The sequence below is a fragment of the Colletes latitarsis genome, chromosome 4 (assembly GCF_051014445.1).
Source record: "Colletes latitarsis isolate SP2378_abdomen chromosome 4, iyColLati1, whole genome shotgun sequence".
Taxonomy (NCBI): domain Eukaryota; kingdom Metazoa; phylum Arthropoda; class Insecta; order Hymenoptera; family Colletidae; genus Colletes; species Colletes latitarsis.
The window spans coordinates 38,006,344-38,027,733 of NC_135137.1; the positions used below are offsets into that span (position 1 = coordinate 38,006,344).

Consider the following 21,390-nt stretch of genomic DNA (forward strand, 5'->3'; position numbering starts at 1 on the left):
AAGCAGTAAAAATGAACAACTGTATTCCTTGATTTCAACGTCTATCGAATACCCATTTCGATTATTTCGAGACGGACGACGAATCGATCGGTGGATCGATCGGAGCGCGGTAACGATCCGGTGCAATCGTGGACGAGCAATGTGTTCTCCAACGCAGACGCTTCGCTTATTGAAGTGCGTGTCTCCGTCGAGAGCCGCAAACTCTCGTCGGAGACCCGCATTTTGCTCAACATCGCGTGAAATGGATCGGATGGCGGAAAATAGTTATCGAACCCGACGCTGACCCGCGACCGTTTTCACGCAGAAGCGTTTTATTTATTTTTTTTTTATTTTTTTTTTACGTTCCGTCGAGCAAATTGTACCAACACGAGTAGACGAATTTCAGCGATTCCGTGTAGTTGATTCGCGAAACGGATCATCGATCGATAACGTAAAACGTCGATACTGCAGCCCCCGATCGCAGCTTCCAAACTTCTTGGGAGATACTTTCGTTAAGAAAAATATTTCTGCGCTTAAAATAAGCGTTGATAGAAAAAGATTTGCTTTAATGTCCCCTCTAAGACATCCTCTAAGGGGTCGTGTTCGCATAATTGGAAAATATTGATGTAGTCCTCGCGAAAACGAGATTTCCTAGCATAGATACACGATTATGATTCACCGCGGACGAGTGTCAGTTACAAAAATGCGCAGGTTACTTTGGGATACGACCGATATGAAACAGACAACGAGAACATGGCAGAGCAGGGGGATGAAAAGACTGTCGGTGAATTTAGGGGCGAAGCACGGCGATAAATTCACCGAGAGCCAGTGCAATTTTCGTTCAATTTCCGAGGATCGTCTTGGCGGCATTTAATAAGAGGGCGGCGCAGGCGGCGGTAGCGACGGGGATAATTTATAGCAATATTACATTCTTTGATGCAACGAAAGTAAATAACGCCAGAATATTTCACAAATCTAATTTCGTCGTATATTTTAATTTCAAACGTCTCGATTAAATTGACGCACGTTTTCTATGCCATCCGTGACTCGAGTAAAATGTTTTGCGCGGTAAGAAGTCGAAGTCGTCGGTTGGATTTTCTTTCAATTCGCGATCGTTCTCAGGGGGCGTGAAATGGCGGGGGTGCGCAGGCGGCTGTAAGTAGGAAAATGCTCTGTGGGGGGTGTGCTGGGAGACGCGTGGCAGGTTTCACGCGGAAGCGGCCGTCGATAAAATTTAAGCGGTGGCCTGCTCGCCGCTCGAGCGATCTTTCGTGCGAGTTAAGCAACGAGACTCCGTGCTCGTGTTCCACTACTTAACGTTAGGGGCGGTCGTCAAAGTTGCGCCGAGTTTACCGCTTCCCCGGAAGCCTGGGCGGCTGAAAAGAGTCTGGTGGGAGGATTCTACGGGTGGATAGAAAGGGTGAGGGTGGAGGGTGGCGGCTAGGAGTAGACGAAGGGGTGGTCGATAAAAGCTACCCTCGCGTGGCTGCGTTATTACGTATAAAACGGGGATTGCGCGCTCGATGACTGCACTCTGTTTTTCGCGTGCACGCCGACCGCGACGCACGCCTTTCGTTGGCCGCTCGATAACGACGATCGAACGATTAAAGCTGCCCGTTATCTGGACGCTGCATCGCGTCGAGCAAATTTCGCGCTGCGTCGTTGTTATGCGAATATCGATCCGCGGGTCACCAGGAACCGCGATCCGCCGCTTTGCTTCTGCTGCAGTCTTCGACCAGCTGCTCCACGATTGAACGTAAGGATCGAGATACCTAAACCTTGGGAGGTGTTTAACTGTTAATAGCAGGAAATACTGTGAGAAAGAACGCTCAGTTTTCGAAGGAAATTCGGATCATACTGGGTCAGACGTTCCAGTCTTCGCGAGACCTTCGATCGAGCAAGAATTACTCGTCACTGTCTACATTACCCTTAATCCAGAACTGATCTCTCAATCCCCTATCTTTACCTCCATCGTCGTTGGCTTCTTTATAGACTTAATATATTCGACGCTGAGATCTACACGATCAGCAACCTATTATCCGAACGTCCATTCTTGAACAGTGAAATCATTTAAGTAACCGAGAACAAACGTACAAACGAGATAAAATTCGTGTTAGCGGAGATTCGCAAACGTTGGGCTCGCATTTCGACTATTAAAAGCGAGAGAATTTGATACATCGCGTACAAATATTGGAAGAGTTCCGCAACCACGTTGCCCAGCTGTTTTCCTGGCGTGAATCGATACGGACTCGTCCGTCGTTCGGCTTACGTGTAAAATTACCGAAACACGGACCGATCCGTCGATACTCGACGGTAACGAAAGTAATACGTAAAAAATATGTTTTTACCGTGCAAAGCGTTCCCCGTAAACGATATCGACGAGCCCCCGGGTCTCGGTTCGCACGATTGGCCGCGGCTCCTCGACGGGGAATCGATTCAAACATAATTCGAAAGAGCGGAACAATCAGTTCGCGAGGCTGAAAACGTCGCCCAACGCGGAACAAATGTTTCGTTAATCCGTTTTCGTGGCGCGCGCGCGTGCAAAGGGGGAACGAATGACACGGGATCTTTTTTTTTCATCCCCCAAAAACGGGGGAAAACTGATCGCGTTTCGGGCCACTTGGCCATTCCGTTTTCGCGACAATCGTTAATTAAAGCCGAACGTTCCTCCAGGGTGCTTGCACTTGCACTTGGGATCGTGGCCGCCCGATCTGCTCTCTGCAACGCCCACCCCCTACCCCCCTGCGACCCCACCAGCCGCAGGAACGTTCAATGCCTCGTTAATCGCGGCTCGCCGCCGGTGAAATGGATTTTATAGCGCGATTCGATGTATAATCGCTTTGAAGGGGGATCCACGGCCGGACACGTGCCGTTCCGCGCGCGTGCAAATAAATTTCGCGCCGGCGGCCTATCATACGTGACGTTTCGATGCCCGCGAAACGATTTTTATCCACGCGAACGTCGCGTTGTTTGCCACTGGATTAATTAATCGTCGAGCTCTACTGACCACCGTGCACCCATCCTCTGTCGGTGCCTCTCCGATTCTGGGTTCGCCATACGCGAGGTTCACCCTTTAAACGCCCGTTGTAATTCTCTGTCAAAACGTACGACGAAAGTTTTTTTTAATAAACCCTATTCTCGACTCGAGGTAAAGAAATCTTACGTGGTGCGTCTACGAAGTCTCAGGGCTCTTTGGTAACTTTGTTCCTGTTTAGCCTCTGTGAAAATCAATTTTCACGCGTTACGTGGTTGAGGATTTTGAAAAAAATTTGAATCTCACATGGATTAATCTCAGCTCGCATAGACGCATCATTTAATCACGACAGCCTACAAGTATACTGTCAGTTATTGTCATATTGATTGCAGCAGCGAGGTCGCGTCAAGGCAAAGGCATTCGGCTTGCCATTGGTCTCAAACGTGTCAAGTGTTCGTACATTTATATTCTACGAGTAATACAATAGAGAATTACAATGACGAGTCTGAGTATTTTTCACGGATAGATTGTACGCGAATGTAAAAACTTTTGACAATACAGTAAAGAATATTCTTCTCGCTCAAAGAAAAAATTCCAAAGTATAAGTTACGAAAGAACTGGAATTCGAGAAAGTATTACAGAGATCACGTTGAAGAGTGCTTTCTTCCTGTATTATCTCCATTATTCCTCTTTTCTTCGTCCGTATTCTAGGTTAGGCTAATAACAACGTACAACTGTACCCAGTCGTTACTATACGCTTATCTCTACTTCTGGGTTACTTTATGTAACCCTTCAATTCATTCTGTATACAACTCTGTAACAACCAGGACGTATTATTATTATCATAGAGAGTCTCAAGTGTGTTCCGCGCTGCACCGTTGCACATGCAGGAACTATACTGTGCACTGTGGCTTAATGTGGAACCCTTCGACCCAGTTTCCCCAGCAATCTTTTGCATAGCATGTCTGCAGATGGTATGCAGCAAGATGGCTCGACGAGAGGCGCAGTAGACCCGTTCGACGACCAACATTTTTGTCGATATTCGCGCCATCGTTCCTTGATTGCTATTTAATGCTAGCACGCTTCTCCCTCGAGCATGGCCGACGGCCAAGGTTCGACAAACTATGTACTCGTATTAGAACTGAAAATTCCATCGATTTTTAAAACATTCTAAATAGTACAATTTCTAGAGAATTTCTTGATCTCCAAAAACATTTGAAAAAAAGAATCACGTCTTTATCGAGCGAGGCGCGAGAGCAGAAAACGAAACGCGAAAAGTTGGAGAGCAACGGGCATACGGGGATCGCGGAAAACACGCCGACGAGTGGAGTTTTTGTCGTCTTTCGGCCCGTATTGCATTGGTTAAACAACCATCGAGCAGAGTTTCGACGCGATCGCTTCGAAGAGGCAGACTCGAGGAAGATTTCGCTGTTGTTGTTTGCGGAGTACTCGTGACAGCGGCGTGTGCACGCTGTAATCGCGTTTCATTGCCAAGCTGCTCTTCAACGCGCTTTCATATCAACCGCGTCTGTGATCGTCGAGAGAGACAGGCTCGATACACACGGAGTCTCTCTAAAATTAGAATCCACTTCGCTCGTCTGATCCTTCACGGTCTTCTTCCCTTTCGTAGCCTTTCCAGCGGACTCCCCATCGCTGCCTAATCGTCTCCCGCGCGTCCCCTTTGATCGTCGACCGTCTCTTTTGCTCCCGCGACGCCCGTCTATCCTCCGGAGCCTCGAGAATCTAGTCACTGTGGAAAATTCGCAAACGAACGCGATCTCTCTGTGTGTGTGTGCCGCTCAAAGAACTGGACGAGCCACGCGAAATTGTTTCCTTCGTGCCTCGCCCGTTGGGATCCTCTGGCATCAATTTTTTGATAATAGCGACCGTAGTTCGCGTCCCCGAACTTCTGCAATTCCGTACACTCTCGCTAGAAACTCGATTTACCTTATATTACGATGGATAATTAATTTTTTGAAAAATTGAGTTTATCGTGGAACAGAGATAAGAAACTACGGATACTTTAGGCTCGAGAGCAACACAGTTCGCCAATGTTTGGATGGTGTTTCCGGAGAAACGAGTTCTCGAGAGGCTCTGGCGACTCGTTAAGTGTTTGGAAAACAGACAGCGGAGAAAGCACGCGTCCCCTCGGGTTTTGTACGATACGTTGTTAGACTACAAAATAAATAACCACGGTTAAATATTTCTCGGCGAAATTTTAATATACCCGTACGATATGGTTGAAAATCGTGGACGTGAATCTGAAAAAATGTTTTTGAAGTCTGTCGCTAGGAACGTAGAAGGAAGAGAAAAAACGCACTTCGACGAATCGATCGTTGGAAGTGGAGGGCCGACGATGCAGCAGGGAAACCTCGTTAAACGGAGACAAACCGATGAAGTTGTTTCGTTAATTGGACTGCTGGTCGAAATATTGTCGGCGTTAATCCGTCGAATCAATTATAACGCGTTATTATACACAGTAGTCGCGACCAACTCCAGGCGTTCACCGGGCGATCTCGTTAGCGTACTCGTCGACGCGACGATACCGTTACGCTTCGCTCGACCAGGAATCGGATTCATTATTTTACACGTCGCGGCGGACCCGGTGTACCGATCGTGGAAACCGAGATCGCTTAAGGCCCTCGACTTTACGGTCTGCGTAATGGCCGTGGCGACGATTTTCCACGGGCCACTTGGCCCGCCTCGAACGCGTCCGCTTTCCATTAACATCCGGAAAGCGCTGGGTGTTCTAACGGTAATAGAGGCTCTCTCGTCCCGCAGATAATGGCAGGTGTAGCCGCCCTTGGTTAAGGTGTCTCTTCGCAGGACATTCCTAGGAATTGCCCTCCACCCCCGGGCGACGATTCTCGGACTCTTCGCGATTCAGAAACGTCGCCAGAAGGCGGGCGTCGTTAGGACGACGATTTGTAAGATCGTCGCGGAGGGACGCGTACACACGCGACATTAAGCACGCATTTATCGTGGCAAACTCACGTCTATTCTTTCTTCCAGGCAATAAAAAGTAACGAATATCGCGAGACACTCGAGCGAAACAGAAAATGGAAACGTATGGAATTAATTAATTTTTTTGAACGTGGATACGATCTTAATCGAGGTAAAGGAAATTACTTAATGTTGATTTTGACCAAAAGAAATAATGAACTAATGGAGGATTACATAAATTGCAGCCCCAATAATTCATTTAAGGATTAAACGAAACGATATTTAGATAAATATGATTGCAATAGAAAGAGTCGAAAAATTTGTGACTGGAATACAGTAACCGTAAGTGCTATCCAAAAAGACGACGCGGTTTATGGAATCCCTAGAGTCACAAGGTTGATACGTGTCTCGTGTCACGAAGCATAGTTATGCTCCTAATCGGTCCGGATGAAACATGACATTTGGTTAATTCTAATAAGGGAGGGTACATAACATGCCCATTGATCGTGTAAAACGGGTCTACAAGGTCTGTCGCAACTCAGCGATCCTGCATCTAAATTATGAGTCTCCCGTAGTGCATAATTATGATCAAGAACAGATATAAGACCGAATAAATCACGCGTACGACAAGTAATATTCCCTGACAATAACGAGGAGAGATTAACAACGAGTCGAGTAATTAACTTCGATGCAGTGATCCATAACCTTTTGCAACATTCTTAATCTTAAAAACGAATCCCCTAAACGAAATTCCAATTGTTGATGAATTAATACGGGTCGCATCTGACCCGTGGTTTTCATCGTCGCGCACGAAAAATGCCACTCGTCGGTTTCTTCGTAAGTAGAATAGGTCAACCAGTGTCGAACGATCGATGAACCTTGCGGTTCGGTCCTCGGTGTCGAGTTTTACTTTTTCTACCGCGTTTCGCGGGAAAAAGCAAGTTCGTTACTCCATCGAAACGTTTCCAGGCGTCTGGCGCGCTAAAAATATATCCTCTTAAGACGCGTAATAGACGGCCCCTTGGGTACCGAGTACCAAGTATTTTCGTCTGTCTGCAGCAGACGAGCTTTTACCGGTTCGCTGGAGGCCTTCGTGGCTTGCGACCTCGCGCGAAATATCCGCGAGGACCGCGTCGTTTTGTTGGATCTAAGAATTCCGGTATAACGAGTCCCCGGATCGTCGATTGTCAATGTTCGAGTTTTGTCCCTAGAGGTATGGAACTTCAGTGTGAAAATGGTCCGCAGGAAAACTTCCTTGCGTCGACCAAAGTTTACTGGATCTCTTTGTCCTGCGTCTCTGGAACTCGTGTAGAATATTTTCTTAAGCGTCTAGGCTTCTATAATTCTTTATTTAGAAAAAAAAGTGTTTCCAAATCATACAGGTGCATCTTTTAAAAAATATATTACGATAGATCTCGGACCAGAAGCGTTTTTATCTGCAAATTTTCCATATGCTCGTTCCGCGGACGAACCTAATCGCGTTTCTAGAATCGCCCCATACGTTTCGCTGCACGAACGATCGCATAACCCCGGAACACCGTTTTATGACGCGTTTCCCATGCCCGCGGACAACCCAGTCAAGGCCTCGGTCGGGATCGTAAACGGATCGGTGAACAGAGAATTTTGTTTATCGTCGATGAAAATATTTCGGGACACGGGAAACGTTCCAGGGTAAACGCGCGTCCGTCACGGTAATATCGCGCATTTATACGAAGCCATGGCAACGGTGCATCGACAAACCGCGCTGACCATTTGCACGCGGACGGGCGAAATTTTATTAGAATAATAAAACAGATGACAAATAGAAACACCGCGCGACGATTCGCTGCGTTTGTTCCGTCAACTATTTATCCGACTAAACTTTCATTCGTTGCACTTGAAATATAATTTCATTCTCTAAATCGCGATCTATCGCAGGTATACGTTATAGGAAGTATGGACCCTCGTCGTTATTATCCCCTAAGTGTAATTTATTAAATACTTCGAAGGAAAGTTGACTTCCATTTAGAAAAATAATTCAGTCGAGGTCGAGAGTTCGCTCGCGAGTTAAAAAGAATTCCCAGGGTGAACGAGCGGTTCGAGGGTCAACGATGCTCTCGCGTGTCTATCGACGTCGCGACGCCCCCGTCTTGGGAACGAATCCGAGCCATGTACGGTGTGCTCTAACGCGTATTCGCTGGGAACGTTGAGAAATTCGCCAGACGCTCGGACGCGGATGCATGCATAGAGTCACGTGAGCCCCGTAAATCCTCGAAATGGAATCCCCTGTCGTACGGACGCTCCTCTCCGCGAGATCCTTTTTCTTCGAGGACGCTCCTTTTTCTCCGGGTAATACCTGTACGACGTAATCGGTGATCCAGAGAAGTCGGTGCTCGTGATAAGTTCCCCCGTGTCGCGGGCTTTGAAAAAGCTCTCTCGATTCTGGAGGGGGGAGGGCCGGAGAGGACAGCTCGGCCCGTGGAACGCCACGGAGAGGATGAAGAGAAATGTTCCGAAAGGTCCTGCCGGAATACCCAGCCGGGACGAGATTATCGGGCTAAACTGAAATCCGGAAAGGGGACGCGGGAGAACCAGCCATCCTGCTCGAGGTGTCCTCGTTTACTCTTCCGGTTCTCGCGCTGTTTGTCGACCGAGCTTATCTCCCGAGCGAATCCTCGCGAGACTGGCCCTGTTTACGTTCAGTTCTCTTCCAGAAGCTCTGCAGCCTTTGTTGCATCGAATTCCTTTACCGTCCAACCTCGGATTCCTCGAGATTTCGTTAAACGATTGCGTATAGATCCTTAATGCTACGCGTGAAATATCAAAACTATTTTGTTCTCGTCGTCAGAATTAAAAACCGTTTTATTAGAAATGTATTTTAATTCAAAACGTTGCATCCTATACTTGGGTACAAAGTACGTTTAAATTTTCAATCTTTGCAAAGATTCGAAACTTCGATCCGCTTTTTGCCTCTTCCACGAACACAAGGAATTCGTAAATATTCTCCATCGAGTTGCAGCTTCCAAATATTTACGCTCGTGATAATACTTATTTGCATCGTTAAGGGAAAACTATAAACGATGGGGGAAAGTGAGTTTACAACGTCGCCAGGTGCAATCGCTCCGTAGACATAGGAACATTGTAAACTTCCAAGGATCTTGGAATATCTACTTGTAGCTACGGAACGCAGTAGACGGCGTTAAAGGTTGGATTTATATTATTAAATCTTCCTAAAGGAATAAACGTCGGAACTGTCCAATGGTAATTAAACGTTTTAGAGAAAAATTGCTTTGGAATTGCTGTAATAATAGTCGTCAGACGTTGTATCGGTAAAAAACTACTTTGGAGTACTGTGTCAATGTTTACGGACTCATGTGTTTATTTAAACATTGTCAGAGATTTATTACTGTCATTTCTAGATACGTACATGCCATGATAACGATCATGAGCATACTACACGCGACGAGACATTTTTAAGGGAGCGTAATATTAATGAAATGAAGCGGGTGGCGCGATCTCTCGACCTTAACCTTATTGAAACGTTATGGATCGATGTGGGGAATGTAAAGCAGCGAAAACCGGGAAATATGGAGCAATTATACAGCCTGGCATAAGAAGCACGACGAGTCAATGCCTATGGGCAAGCGTACAATCAATTATCCTTAAATTTTGATAAAAATTGTTTCAAATTCTCTTTGTACAATATTAATAATTCCGTTCAGTGAGATAGCTTTCGACGTTGGAATATTCGTGATAGTATTAAATTTTATTAAATGGTCGTCCATCAAAGCGACGAATAACGACGCACTCCCTGGCTTTCACCATAAATAGAATTCTTCGGTTGGTTTCCTCGCTCCCCCGATACTTGAAAATGGCCTACATTACCGGTTCTCCGCTAAAATCGTCGGTCCCCCAAGATACTTCCTCCCTTTCTTCGACCCTGTTCGGTTCGATCGCGAACCCCTCGTCGTGTTTACCATCAATAAAGAAAACTGTACACGACAAACGGATCGGGAATGCTCTGAACGTTCCGCGGGAAAAGAGGATCCGAAATTTCCATCGCAGACTGGAACTCTAGCCGCGGTGGAAGCAACGTCGACGTAAAAAAAAAAAGAAAAAAGAGGGAATGGCTGTCGATAAAATCGACGAGATCCATCCTCTGGCGCGTAGCCGAGTTCTGGCGGCGGCAGCGCGTGCGGTTGATTCGTTTTTGAGCGGAACTTTTGGCGGGAGTTGGATTAAAATCTCGTAGAGACGGGGGCGAAGGTGTTAGGGTCAGGTAGACGAGGGGGGTTGCAGCGGGGAGTTTCCGAGTCTCGTAAAAAAGAGCTCGTAAACCAGTACACCGGGGAAAAGCGCTCCTCGAGGCTCTGGGGGGGTTTCAGACCCAAAAGTTTATTAACCGCTCGCCGCGCGTAGATCCCGCGACGACGAAAAAAAAATTTTCGATTTGGTACCACCAGCGACCCTCCCCCCTTTGAAAACTCGCGACGATAAAAAGTTTACAGTCCACGACTTGCACGGAGAGAAAGAAAGAATCTCCAAGTTGGTCCGGCCGCTAAATTCTGCTCGACTTTGTAAGATTTCTTGGCAAGATCTCAAAGACGCGTCACGCGAACCCTCGTTTCTCACCGTCGGGCTCGAAGGACGCTGTGGGCGTCGGAAATTGACCGTAAGTTTGGGAGACTGTCTCGCGCTGTACGTTCCTTGGATAGAGAAAGTTACGACGATAGGGACTCCGTTTTACATCGCGGATAGAGCAATCGTTGCAACCTGGGCGATTTAATTTCGTATCTTTAAACACTGAGTCTTTAAACGTTGACGTCACCATACGTTACTATTCGACTTTTTCCCCACCCACAGTTTTTTGTCCAGCTCTTACCAAACTTCGCGTGACTCGGTACGTTTCGAGAGTCATGACGCGATTAGCTGTCAAAGGTGAACGATAGATCGAGACACGAGGTTACACGGTTTGCTAGCGTTGACGGTGCCCGGACACGCTTACACGTTCTCACGGATATGAGTCACCTCTCTGCGCGAACTTATCAAGACGGAATCGTTTATTGGGGCCTTCCGATTACGAGGCTCACGTGGACGAGCGTTCCTTCGACCTCGGGAAGACCTTTCTTGGACGCGAGGCTTGGGAAAGACCGGTTCGTTGATAGTTCGCAAACCGCCCACGCGTATCGATTTCGATGGTCGAATCAATCCTCGCTCGGGAACCGAATTCTATCACGAGCTTTTAAAAAAAACCCCACCCCCCTGTCGGTATTTCTGTTTTTTCAGCTCGCCAGTTGCGGAATTAAAAACCCACTGACCGAGCTTCAAAGCGATTCCGCTCGCGTATCCGTGGCTTGTCAGCCACACGAAACTTGCATCGCCTTTTTCATAAAATAATAACTTTTATCAAATATCGAAGTTATTTGCAACACGTATCGGTAACGAGAACAATCTTTTACGGACCCTATCGTCGGTCATCGAGGTAATACTGCGACAGCCTCCAGCCAACAAGTATCCGCAGCGAAATATCATTTGTCGGTGTCGATATTGCCTAGATTCGTAGTTCCAAAGCAATTAGAAGTCCCTGGAACAGTCGTTTCCGTTAACTTAATTAATTCCGCCATACAAAGTCGAAGAATCGTTTTCTGTCTGCGAATTTCGCCCGAATCTGAATTCAAATCGAGCCCTCCTGACGCCCCGTGATATTTATAGAATTTAATCTGAAAGCAGACGGTATCTTCGGAGAAACCGAGAGCGTGTTCCCGAACTCCGGAGAGTGCCTTCCATCGCCCTAAACTTAATTACCCCAGCTGACTGTATACGGTCCTGGAACCCTCTCGAAGGGCGTAAATGCCGCAGGGAATACGCCGTCGGTTCTACAAGACCTAACTAGCCACCCCTCTTGTACCGGCTAGTCTACCCGACGATAATACTTAGAGCACCCCGTCTTACCTTGTGCCATTAGCTATTCCTTTGGAAACTATACGTTAACTAACAAAATTCGAGCCACGAATTCCAAAATACCCCAAGCGCGTCTACTTCAAAATCACCCCTCTACGCGTCGATTACGCCGAAATTATTATCGACAAATATTCGTCCGCCATTGCATAGTAAATTGAGTGTGCAAGAACTCCCAAACAGCCATCTTGGTGTCTCGTAAATGTCACCGAAACCGAAATTTTTATTTATCCGTTCCCATCAGAACTTATAATGCGGGAACTTTTATTATCAAACTCCCGTTTTTAACTGTCTCGACGGGAACCTATTGAAAAAGTTCCATAACTGTTTCGACCCTCGCAGGAGAAGTGCAAATTGGCCCTGGAGCCAAAGCTTGACACGTCCGGTCCAAAGCAAACGCGATCGCTCGATTTCGACTGAATTCCCGACCTCGTGAGCGAAATGGGCTGGAATAAAGGTAAAAAGGGAAGGACGCGGCCGGGCTAATCGGTTTTTCCTTTTTCCGGAAACCGCGAGAACCGACCGGTCGCGCGATAAGACGCGCGGCGTCCGGACGCCGTGGCTAAACGACAGCGGTCTCGACCATCTAAACCGTGGTAGTAGGGGTCGTTCGAAATGGAACGGGGAGGAGGGGGACAGGGTGTCAGGGGTGAAATGGACGAGGGACGCCGTGGGACGAAGAGGGGTTGCTGGTAGTGTGTATTGATCGAGCTAGGAGAAGAGCACCCCCGACTCTACTGTACTTCGTACGAACGCCCACGTACGCGGTGTTTCGCTCGTATACGACTCTTTCTTCTTATATCGCGTTTTTCCATTTCGCCCCCTCGGCTACCCCGCTCTACCGCGACCCCTCGCGACGCCCCCGCCGGCCTCCACGGATTCTTTCCCACCTGCTAATGTCACCCAGAGGCGTAACGAATTACTTGCCCCGTGTAATTCCGTTCGACGGCGTTGCTCGTCACCCGGTAACAGGAATGCCTAAGGTTCGAAACGATCGAGGGATCGATCGACGAACCGGGGTAATCGAGTCGCGGAGCTCGACGCGAAACTTCCAAGGTCAGCCGCGGGGCAGACCGTCAGTTTCCCTGGATAGTACCTTTTAATAGTTTCCACGAAACCGTGGCACGAGAGGCTAATGACGATTATTTTGGGAGGGGGAAACCGTCGATTCGTTCGACCCAGATTCCGACCTTTTGTCAAACTACTTTAAACAACCGAGACTCCCGGATTACCCGGGAGATTCTTTCCCAGCCTAATGGTCCAAATGGCCCATCCCATTGTCGGTCGAATATCCCCCTTTCTCGGATCTGATCCTCCGGGTATTCGATCCATCGATGGATTTCACCTTCTTACGTACCGATATTCCAAGTGGTTGTTCAGACTGTCGATTCCCTCTGTCTAATATTGAAAATGGCCGTCCAGATTTATGGTAGACTCGTTCGTTCGTTCGTAGAGGCGATAGAATATTACGGTGGACTCCTCCTTTCTAAGTGTCGTTCTTCGAGTGGCCATTCAGATTTGTCAATAAAGTTCTCCGCGAGCTCGATGCTCCAAATAACCAGTCGTACGTAAATTCCCCTTGGGGTATAATGCACCATACAGCTATTCAAATTGTCAGTTCTACGGAAGTTTCACTCCTCCATCGATTCTACGACTATCTAAACTGGGTAATAAAATTCTCCCAGATTCCGATACCTATTCAAGTTGACGGTTAAATACTTCTCGAGTTATTAATACTTCGTTTAAATCGACAGTATAACTCTTTCGAACTAGTTAGAAAGTATCGTTGATAAAGTTCCCCGCGAGTCCCGATACTTGGAATAGTTGTTCTTCGAACTCCCGTCGCTCTAATATCGGTTAGCTATAGTTCAAAATTCGTCAACGTTACCGTCGACTCGCGGTAAAAATTACGGCTGGAGAAGGTAGTTCCCGTTCGCATGATCGACCAACGGGCGAACGAAATACTTAATTCCCATCGATATCCGGCCAGAAATTGCAAGATTGCGTATACCGTAATCATGGTTGCGGCAGACAGAGAACTTGCGGTGTAATTTACGGTTCAGCCAGGTGCGTCAGAAGTTGCTCACCTTACGACCTAATTGGGTTTAATTACACCTCGCTGAAAGTTACGGCGTCGGCGTGCGTCTCTATATCGGGTGGGTTACAATTACGGAGCCGCCGACAGCTGATTTCAGACACCATGATCGGGCTTATCACGCAGCCGTCTGTGATCTCGGTTCCGGCCCGGGCTTTGCCCCCGTGTTCGCGACCGTAATGATCCGTATAAAAATTTTTCCACCCCCCTCTCGCTGCTCCCCAAGACTCGTCGATGCTGAAACATTCACACGCCCGTACGCGATCGGTCGTTTGACGCGAGTATCACGAGCTGATCGCAAACAGGGTGAACAGGGGCTTGCTTAATCGATCAGCGGGAGCAGTCCCTTAATGCGATTGAATTCTCGCTTTGATCGGCTCGAATCTTGATTTTGAAACGTAATGGTACTCGAGCCAAGTGGAATGCGAAACCTTCGTCACGGAATCAACATCCGCCCACGTTGCGTCCGATTATCGAGCGTAATTACATGTAGCGGTCCTTGTTACCTGCGATCCTCGATGAAATTTACAGCAGTATTCGCTCCAAAGTCAACCATTTTGACCTAGAATTGATCGACTATGCATTCCCCATGCAGGACCCATCTTTCGAAATTTTTAAAATTGATAAATGGAGTTCTGAAACCGTCCCAAAATTTTTGTGGTAGCAATGACTGAGATAGGAATTCCGCCTCGATAATTTTTTAGCGAGTCGTTGAATTTTCGAGGCAAACGTTCCTCACGGCGGAAAAGAAACTAAATATTGACGCTCGCGGGCCAGCGCAGTGTTTCCCAGTGGCCCTTGAACCCTCCGAGCCGTATTTCCGTGACTTACATTCCGGCAGGCACGCCTCGAGAACATAATAAGAGACTCGGGAACAGAATCTAAACGCGCGAAACGCGTGGCGGTAAGTTGGGGGCGAAGTTTGCGAAGCGAAGCGAAGCGTCGTCGGGATAATTCGAGTCGTCGGGAAAGTTGTCGCGACGACAATAATAATAATGCTGATAACAGTAATAAAGAAAGTACGAAACGTTGGCATTACGGTGCCGAACGCGGACAATATCCAGACAACAATAACGGAAAAGCATGGAAAGCGACCCGAACTCGCGGAAAGAAATAAAATGACAATAGGAAACAGAAAAGGTAGTCAGCGTGCTTATAATAGTCTACGCGACAGGAGTCGTCTTGGAAGAACTGCACAAAAGAATCGGGCGACTTCAACCGAGTGAGAAAATGCACTCGTAACTATGAGAAACTATTATTCGAAATGCATGCGGAATAATCGTTAATAATATAGAGAGGCCTGTGAAAATTAAAAACTATTTCGGTTCCTATTTCGGTGTCACCCTATGAACGCAGTCCAATTTCGACGGTTCAAATAAGGCGGGCTCCCCTATTCATAAGCAACGAAGATATTTAGGTGGCCCCCCTCTATTTTACAAGGATGTATTAAAGATAATAGAACAGTAAACGTAATCTCGACACGCTCGTGATAATAGAACGTTCATGTAATAATATAGCATTCAGGGGGTTTGGGTAACAGAGAACTTGAGGAGAATTCAAGCGAAATATCGTTATTTCTAGGTACGTCTGAGAATGATAAAACGATCACAAACCGCTTATAGTAACAGCAGACGTTGTACTAATTTCAAGTATACGTCAACGCGTGTTTAGACGACAGTTCAGATATTTAGATCAGTGAAGAGAACGCTCGTATAATATAGCATTCAATTTAGGTAACGGGGAACTCGAGGAGAATAAAATGATCGCAAACCGCCTATAGTAACAGCAGACGTTGTACCAATTTCAAGTATCCATCAATACGATCCAATTCAGACGACAGTTCGAACTTAAATAACGGAGATATTAAGATCTCGGAGAACGTTGAACGTAATCTCGACATTCAACGGGATAATAGAACGTTCGTATAATGGAGCATTCGACAGTGCAGGCAACGGAAGGCTCGAGAAACGTCGTTGGCGTCGATCGAGGCGGAACGGCGGTTGTTTCTAGCAACGTTTACCAATGGTGAAATAGTCTCTTGGACCGACCGAAGTACCCGACAAGCACAATCGCGAAATGGAACAATCGATGGAGAGAAATTCCCGCGAAGGTATTCTGATTAATCGATCCGCCATCCGCGGTCCAACCGCATTTATGCACGGTGCCTTCCGTCCCGCGACTTCTGGCGAATTTCCAAGCTTCAGCTAGTGCCGTTGCTAACCCACATACTTGCTGAAAACGGTGTTATTAAGCACCCGGGCACTGGACCGCGCGAAACATCGCGCCTCCTCGCGTTCCTCCAGCCTCTTTTCCTCTGTTTCCGCCAAGAACCGAGCCGCGCTACTCTCCCGCCGCTCTTACTTTGCTCTTCTACTTCCGGTGCTTCCAACTGCTCTCAAAAGGAGTCTTTCTTGCGAAATGAAAACACGAGATTACGCCCGGCACGCGTCCCAAAGAGTGCCGTTCCGCGGCGGTGAACGTTCCAGTCAAAGGAACGAACGCGTAATCGCGACGAGCTAACATTTTTCTAACCAGAAACAGACGCTCGTTTGTGGAAACTGCTCAGCCTCCCGATAAGGCGATACGCCAAGAGCTAAATCGAATTCTATACCGGGTGAACCGTCGTGAACCTCTACGAACTGATTTCCGCGGACCATCCACGTCGACAGAATTTTTTGTCTTTGACTAAAATTAAAGTTGAACAGAGGTCCACTCTGTGCTCTTTCACGAAAAGGAAACTTCACGAATCAATAGAGGTTACAAGCGCGTGTAACTCTGGGATTCAAAAGTATTGGGTAAAACTTTGAAGTATACACGTTATAGGTATAATCACGACAAAGCTCGGAACAAATTTAAGTTGTACGAATCGCCATTTATCTTTAATAATGTTATTTTTCTCAAAGCAGACTAAAAATTGGTTCGTTGTGAATATATATGCGCGACGAACATTTTGTTTATTTTTTGTTTTGATAACGCGTACCAGGAATGCCTCCTCGTTCAGAGGTGGACCGTTCTGTGGGCCAATTAGCGACGCCAGCGAGAAATTATCGTGTTCGTTGCGAGAGGTAATTAACAGTTTCGTTTAGTGTTACAGAGTTATGTGTTCCATTCTGTAGCTACTCCGTACAGAGACGAAATTAACAACGGCAACGTACAAATATATCATTGTAGCCCCTGAACGTACGCACGGGAAACAGAGGAACATTTTATGGGACGTATTTGCATTATAATTAATGCGAAATTAGTCGATATCTCGTGAATGTTACCAAACACTGACGATTAAGTTTCAAATATAATAGTATCTGCCTCGTTTGCTGTAGGAAAGGAAATAGGAATTCTTTTAATCGCCAACTCGTGTAATGAGAAAAATGATTTATTCTGTAGTATAGATCGTTACAAATGTAAATTTATCGTTCGTTTCAACAAGCGTTTGTCCAAGAGTGAAGCATCGCTCTGTACACAGTCGCGAATAGTTTCATCGCTCGACGGACATTGTGATGTATCATGGTGATCCCACTCGATGAGAAATTTAATATCGACGGGACGAAGACCCTGACAGTACTCTGCTCGTCTTAAAATATGGTTCAAACAGAGGGGTAGGAGGAATTCGTTTCGAAGGGTTCGGATAAAGGATCGAATTTCCGGCTGTCAGAAGCGATCGAGAATCCCTTCCGAATAATCTATCTTTTCCTTTCCTGGCATCCGCGATACACGGTGAATTAATAATCCATCGACTTCTGATAACAACCCTGGTCGACGTCGGATTCGCTAATTGAATCGTCTCGTTAGGATGACAAATATATCAGACGCTATTGTGGCAGAGGATAAAAAAATATCTTGCTATATATTTGCAGAATGAACAGGTTGAAAATCGAGTTCGATAAAACCCTGAAGAATCTTAATCGAGTACTGTTAAGAGAACCAGTATCTATATGACTGCTCTAGGATCGATGGTCCACATTTCTTATCCCAGAAGGCTCTATAAAAGCAATTCCGTGTTATCACAGTAGCAAAGAAACATTGGAAACACGATCGTTTATTTCTGTTATTTCCAGCGAGATGTTCGATGCTTGAATCTATATATTCTTGACCCACATCGATAGACATTGCTGATTTCTTCTTTTCCTCTTCATGAGTTCGATCTTTGTCGTATAAAGAGCGATATCCTTGGTTTACAAGTGTTGTATGCCTGATTTTTAAAGATCGAGATACACTTGTCCCAAGAATCTTCCTCGTAATCTGTCACGGTCTTGCTAGAATCAGTCGAGTATCTACGAAAAGATAAATGACCAGATTGGTTCTCGTTTTTCCCGAGCCACGAGCTTCAGCAAAGAGAACAGTACCTTAGGATTTCCTGGACAATGAACAGCGATAAATCACACGGGGACAACGATCCCCCGTCACGGTCCACTCGTCGTTGGCCAATTTTTTGGTTGGTTTCCAAGGATGATGGAGAATCGAAAGTTCCTTGCTCGGCCTTTGAAGGAACCGTTCGAAGACTGGCGATGCTCAGGAGAGGCGAGCAGGCGTTAGTCAGCAAACCGCTCGGCTAATCCCTTAATTACTTCGACATGGTTAGCGACCCTGTACTAACCACGTCGGTGCCTGGCTCCGTTCCCCGGTCGTTAATTAAAATGGCACTTCCTTGCAGCCGCGTAATTTCTGCGGCGCAACGTGCACCAACCGTGACGGTCAGTTAAGTTCGTCTTTAAACGTCCTACTCGGTCCGCGCAGAAGTTACAAATACGACACCGTTTTCACTGTTAATTGCGTCTCGTTTTCGAAACGGGAAACCCAAGACTTTCAGACGAATTAGTCATTTCAATCGCACTCGCGAAAACCTGGAACCTACCTCCTTTACAAGTGGAACTTGGGCGCCAAATTTAAGGGGAAACACTGTTGCAAATTAAATTAGAAATTCCATAGCAATCAGCAGTGTTTTAATAAAGTAAAACGTGGAGTGAGAAAGGAATAAAAATTATTCCCAATTAGACGACAGTCGCTCGTTTAATTTGGTCGAAGGTTGTCTCGAGACGATCGATCGAAAATGACGTGTTTTCTTTGGTAGAAGTTGCGCAACCGGAACTAGAAATGGAACTGTCAGATGCAATCGTGCTTTTGTAACAGACGTCTCCGAGATTGTGACGTCGTTACCGTGATTCGAAGATTTCGGGGTCTCGCGCGAGAAGTTCCGACGAATCTCCAAGTTCGTATCACGGGTCCATTACGGTAATGGAGATGACACGAATTTTCGCGGATACCTGGCCCCCGGTAACGCGATTTCCGGGGGGGGGGGGACCGTGCAATTTCGAGAAATATCAGGGCTCGCGTTAGGATTTATACGAGTTCCCCCGAATTTTCGAGACTACGAGAGCATCTCTCGAAAATTTTTGCGATCCAAGGGAAGATTTGCGGGACGAATTTTCGAATTACGCGAACGGAAGTTCGCGCGGGGCTCGACAGCGTCTAACCAATTCCAAGAAAATGACGTCGATTTCCAGAGATTCCTTCCAGCGGAACTTTCGTCGTCTTTTCGAGGACGTTCCGAGGAAATTGAATTTTTGTATCGTCAATGTATCGCGCAATTTTTCAATTCGCGAGCGTGATTCTTTCTAAATATTCGGGGAATTTTCTAAATAACATCTCTGTTATTTATGGATACCGTAAATTGAGGAAGTTCGAAGTAATCAAACATATACAGGGTGATCGGCCAACCTTGGGAAAAATTTTAATAGAGGATTCTAGAGGCCAAAATAGGACGAAAATCAAGAATACCAATCTGTTCTGGAAAAATTATTTTCGATTGCAGGGGTCAATTACAATCATTTTTGGTTATTAGGCATACCCTCGAAATCCTACCCACTTTCTAGAAAAAAATTCGAGAAGGTGTGAAATTTTTCGACGAAAAAAAAAAATTTCAAATCGTTTTGGAAAAATTATTTTCGGTTGCAGGGGTCAATTTCAATTATTTTTGGTCAATAGACATACCCTCGAAATCCTACGCACTTTCGAGAAAAAAATTCCTTTCTGAAAATACAATGTCTGACCATACCATTGATTGATTCCCCTGAAATTTCGTAAAACTTTCAAATCGTTCTAAAAAAATTATTTTCGGTTGCGGGGGTCAATTTCAATCATTTTTGGTGAATACACATACCCCCAAAATCCTACGTACTTTCGAGAAAAAAATTCTTTACCGAAAATGTATTGTGTGGAAATGTTTCTATAACTTTTTAACGAAGCCTCAACCAACAAATTAGCATTCTTGGTTTTCGTCTTATTTTGGCCTCTAGAATCCGCCATTAAAAAATTATTGCGTGTTTGACAGAATTCTAACCGTGATACTTTAACTTTGAGAATAGTTTAAGTAGAAAGGTAGAACCGATGGCGTGTCGACGCGAATTTTTCGAGCTCCGTTAAGAATTCCACGAAACTTCGAGTGTACGAATGTCTAGCGTACAGCGAACGCGCATAAATCGCGATTTAATTATGCAAAACACGGTCAACGGACAGTTATCCATTCGGATCATAATTACTCCAGTTTCATGGCTTTGTAATTGTCGCATCAATATGATAATGTAAATACTGCGATGGCGAACGACGAGCCACACTCGATACAACATAAATATTCATAGCAATGCAACATCTGTCCGTATCTACGTGCAATCCAGAAGAAACCAATGTCGAAATGGAAATCTACCACTCGTCACAGTTTAAGGATCGACTGCCTCGTCACGAATCGCGCTAAAAACGCGGTAGAACCTCCATCATCCGAACTGTGTGAAAACCATGGTCGTTCGAACGATAAAACGTTCGCCCTTGATAATTTTATATTTCAGATTGCTTAAAGAGTTTCTACTTTGCATCGATATTATTAACTGTTCGCTTATTGTAATTGTAGAATAATTTTATATTTCAGAAGTATTAATTTTATACGAGAACGTATCTGGAAGGACCTATAAAGTTGAAAATTAGTCAGATATGATTGATGTAATCGAATTTTAAGTATTCATAGGACGTCTAATAGTGGCTGCTATTTCCAAATGCTTCCAATCTAAATTTGAAAAATATCACGGTATGACAAAAACAAGTAATAATATAAAAATAATTATATAGCGGAAAGAGAAGTTTATTTCGAAACGCGTCAAATTAACGTCGCGTCGCCATTAGTGACAGCGCGGTGGATTTGTACAGAGGCAATACAGAGAAAAATTAATTTTCAATATGAGACGTCGAAGAAAATAAATATGAATGAGCTACGATAAATTTAAAATTATATAGTCAAGTAAAAATATAATCAAAAGAAAAATAAAACTTTCATCTCGTAGAAAGTGTCACGGGTTTAGTTTGAAACGCGATACCAGTGTTAAAATCAAAGGTTCCAACAAGAGTTTCACCTCTGTACACTCCTGTGGTGACGCTAACGAATAACGTCACGTTTTTCTGCGTAAAAAATTTGCTT

The 21,390-nt window shown here is 45.7% G+C and overlaps 1 protein-coding gene across 1 annotated transcript in view; it reads left to right on the forward strand.

Annotated features, from left to right (window-relative positions):
• The window catches only part of LOC143341448 (protein Fe65 homolog), a 158,854-nt gene that overhangs the window by 130,491 nt on the left and 6,973 nt on the right, over window positions 1-21,390 (forward strand). The gene's annotated exons all lie outside the window — the stretch shown is intronic.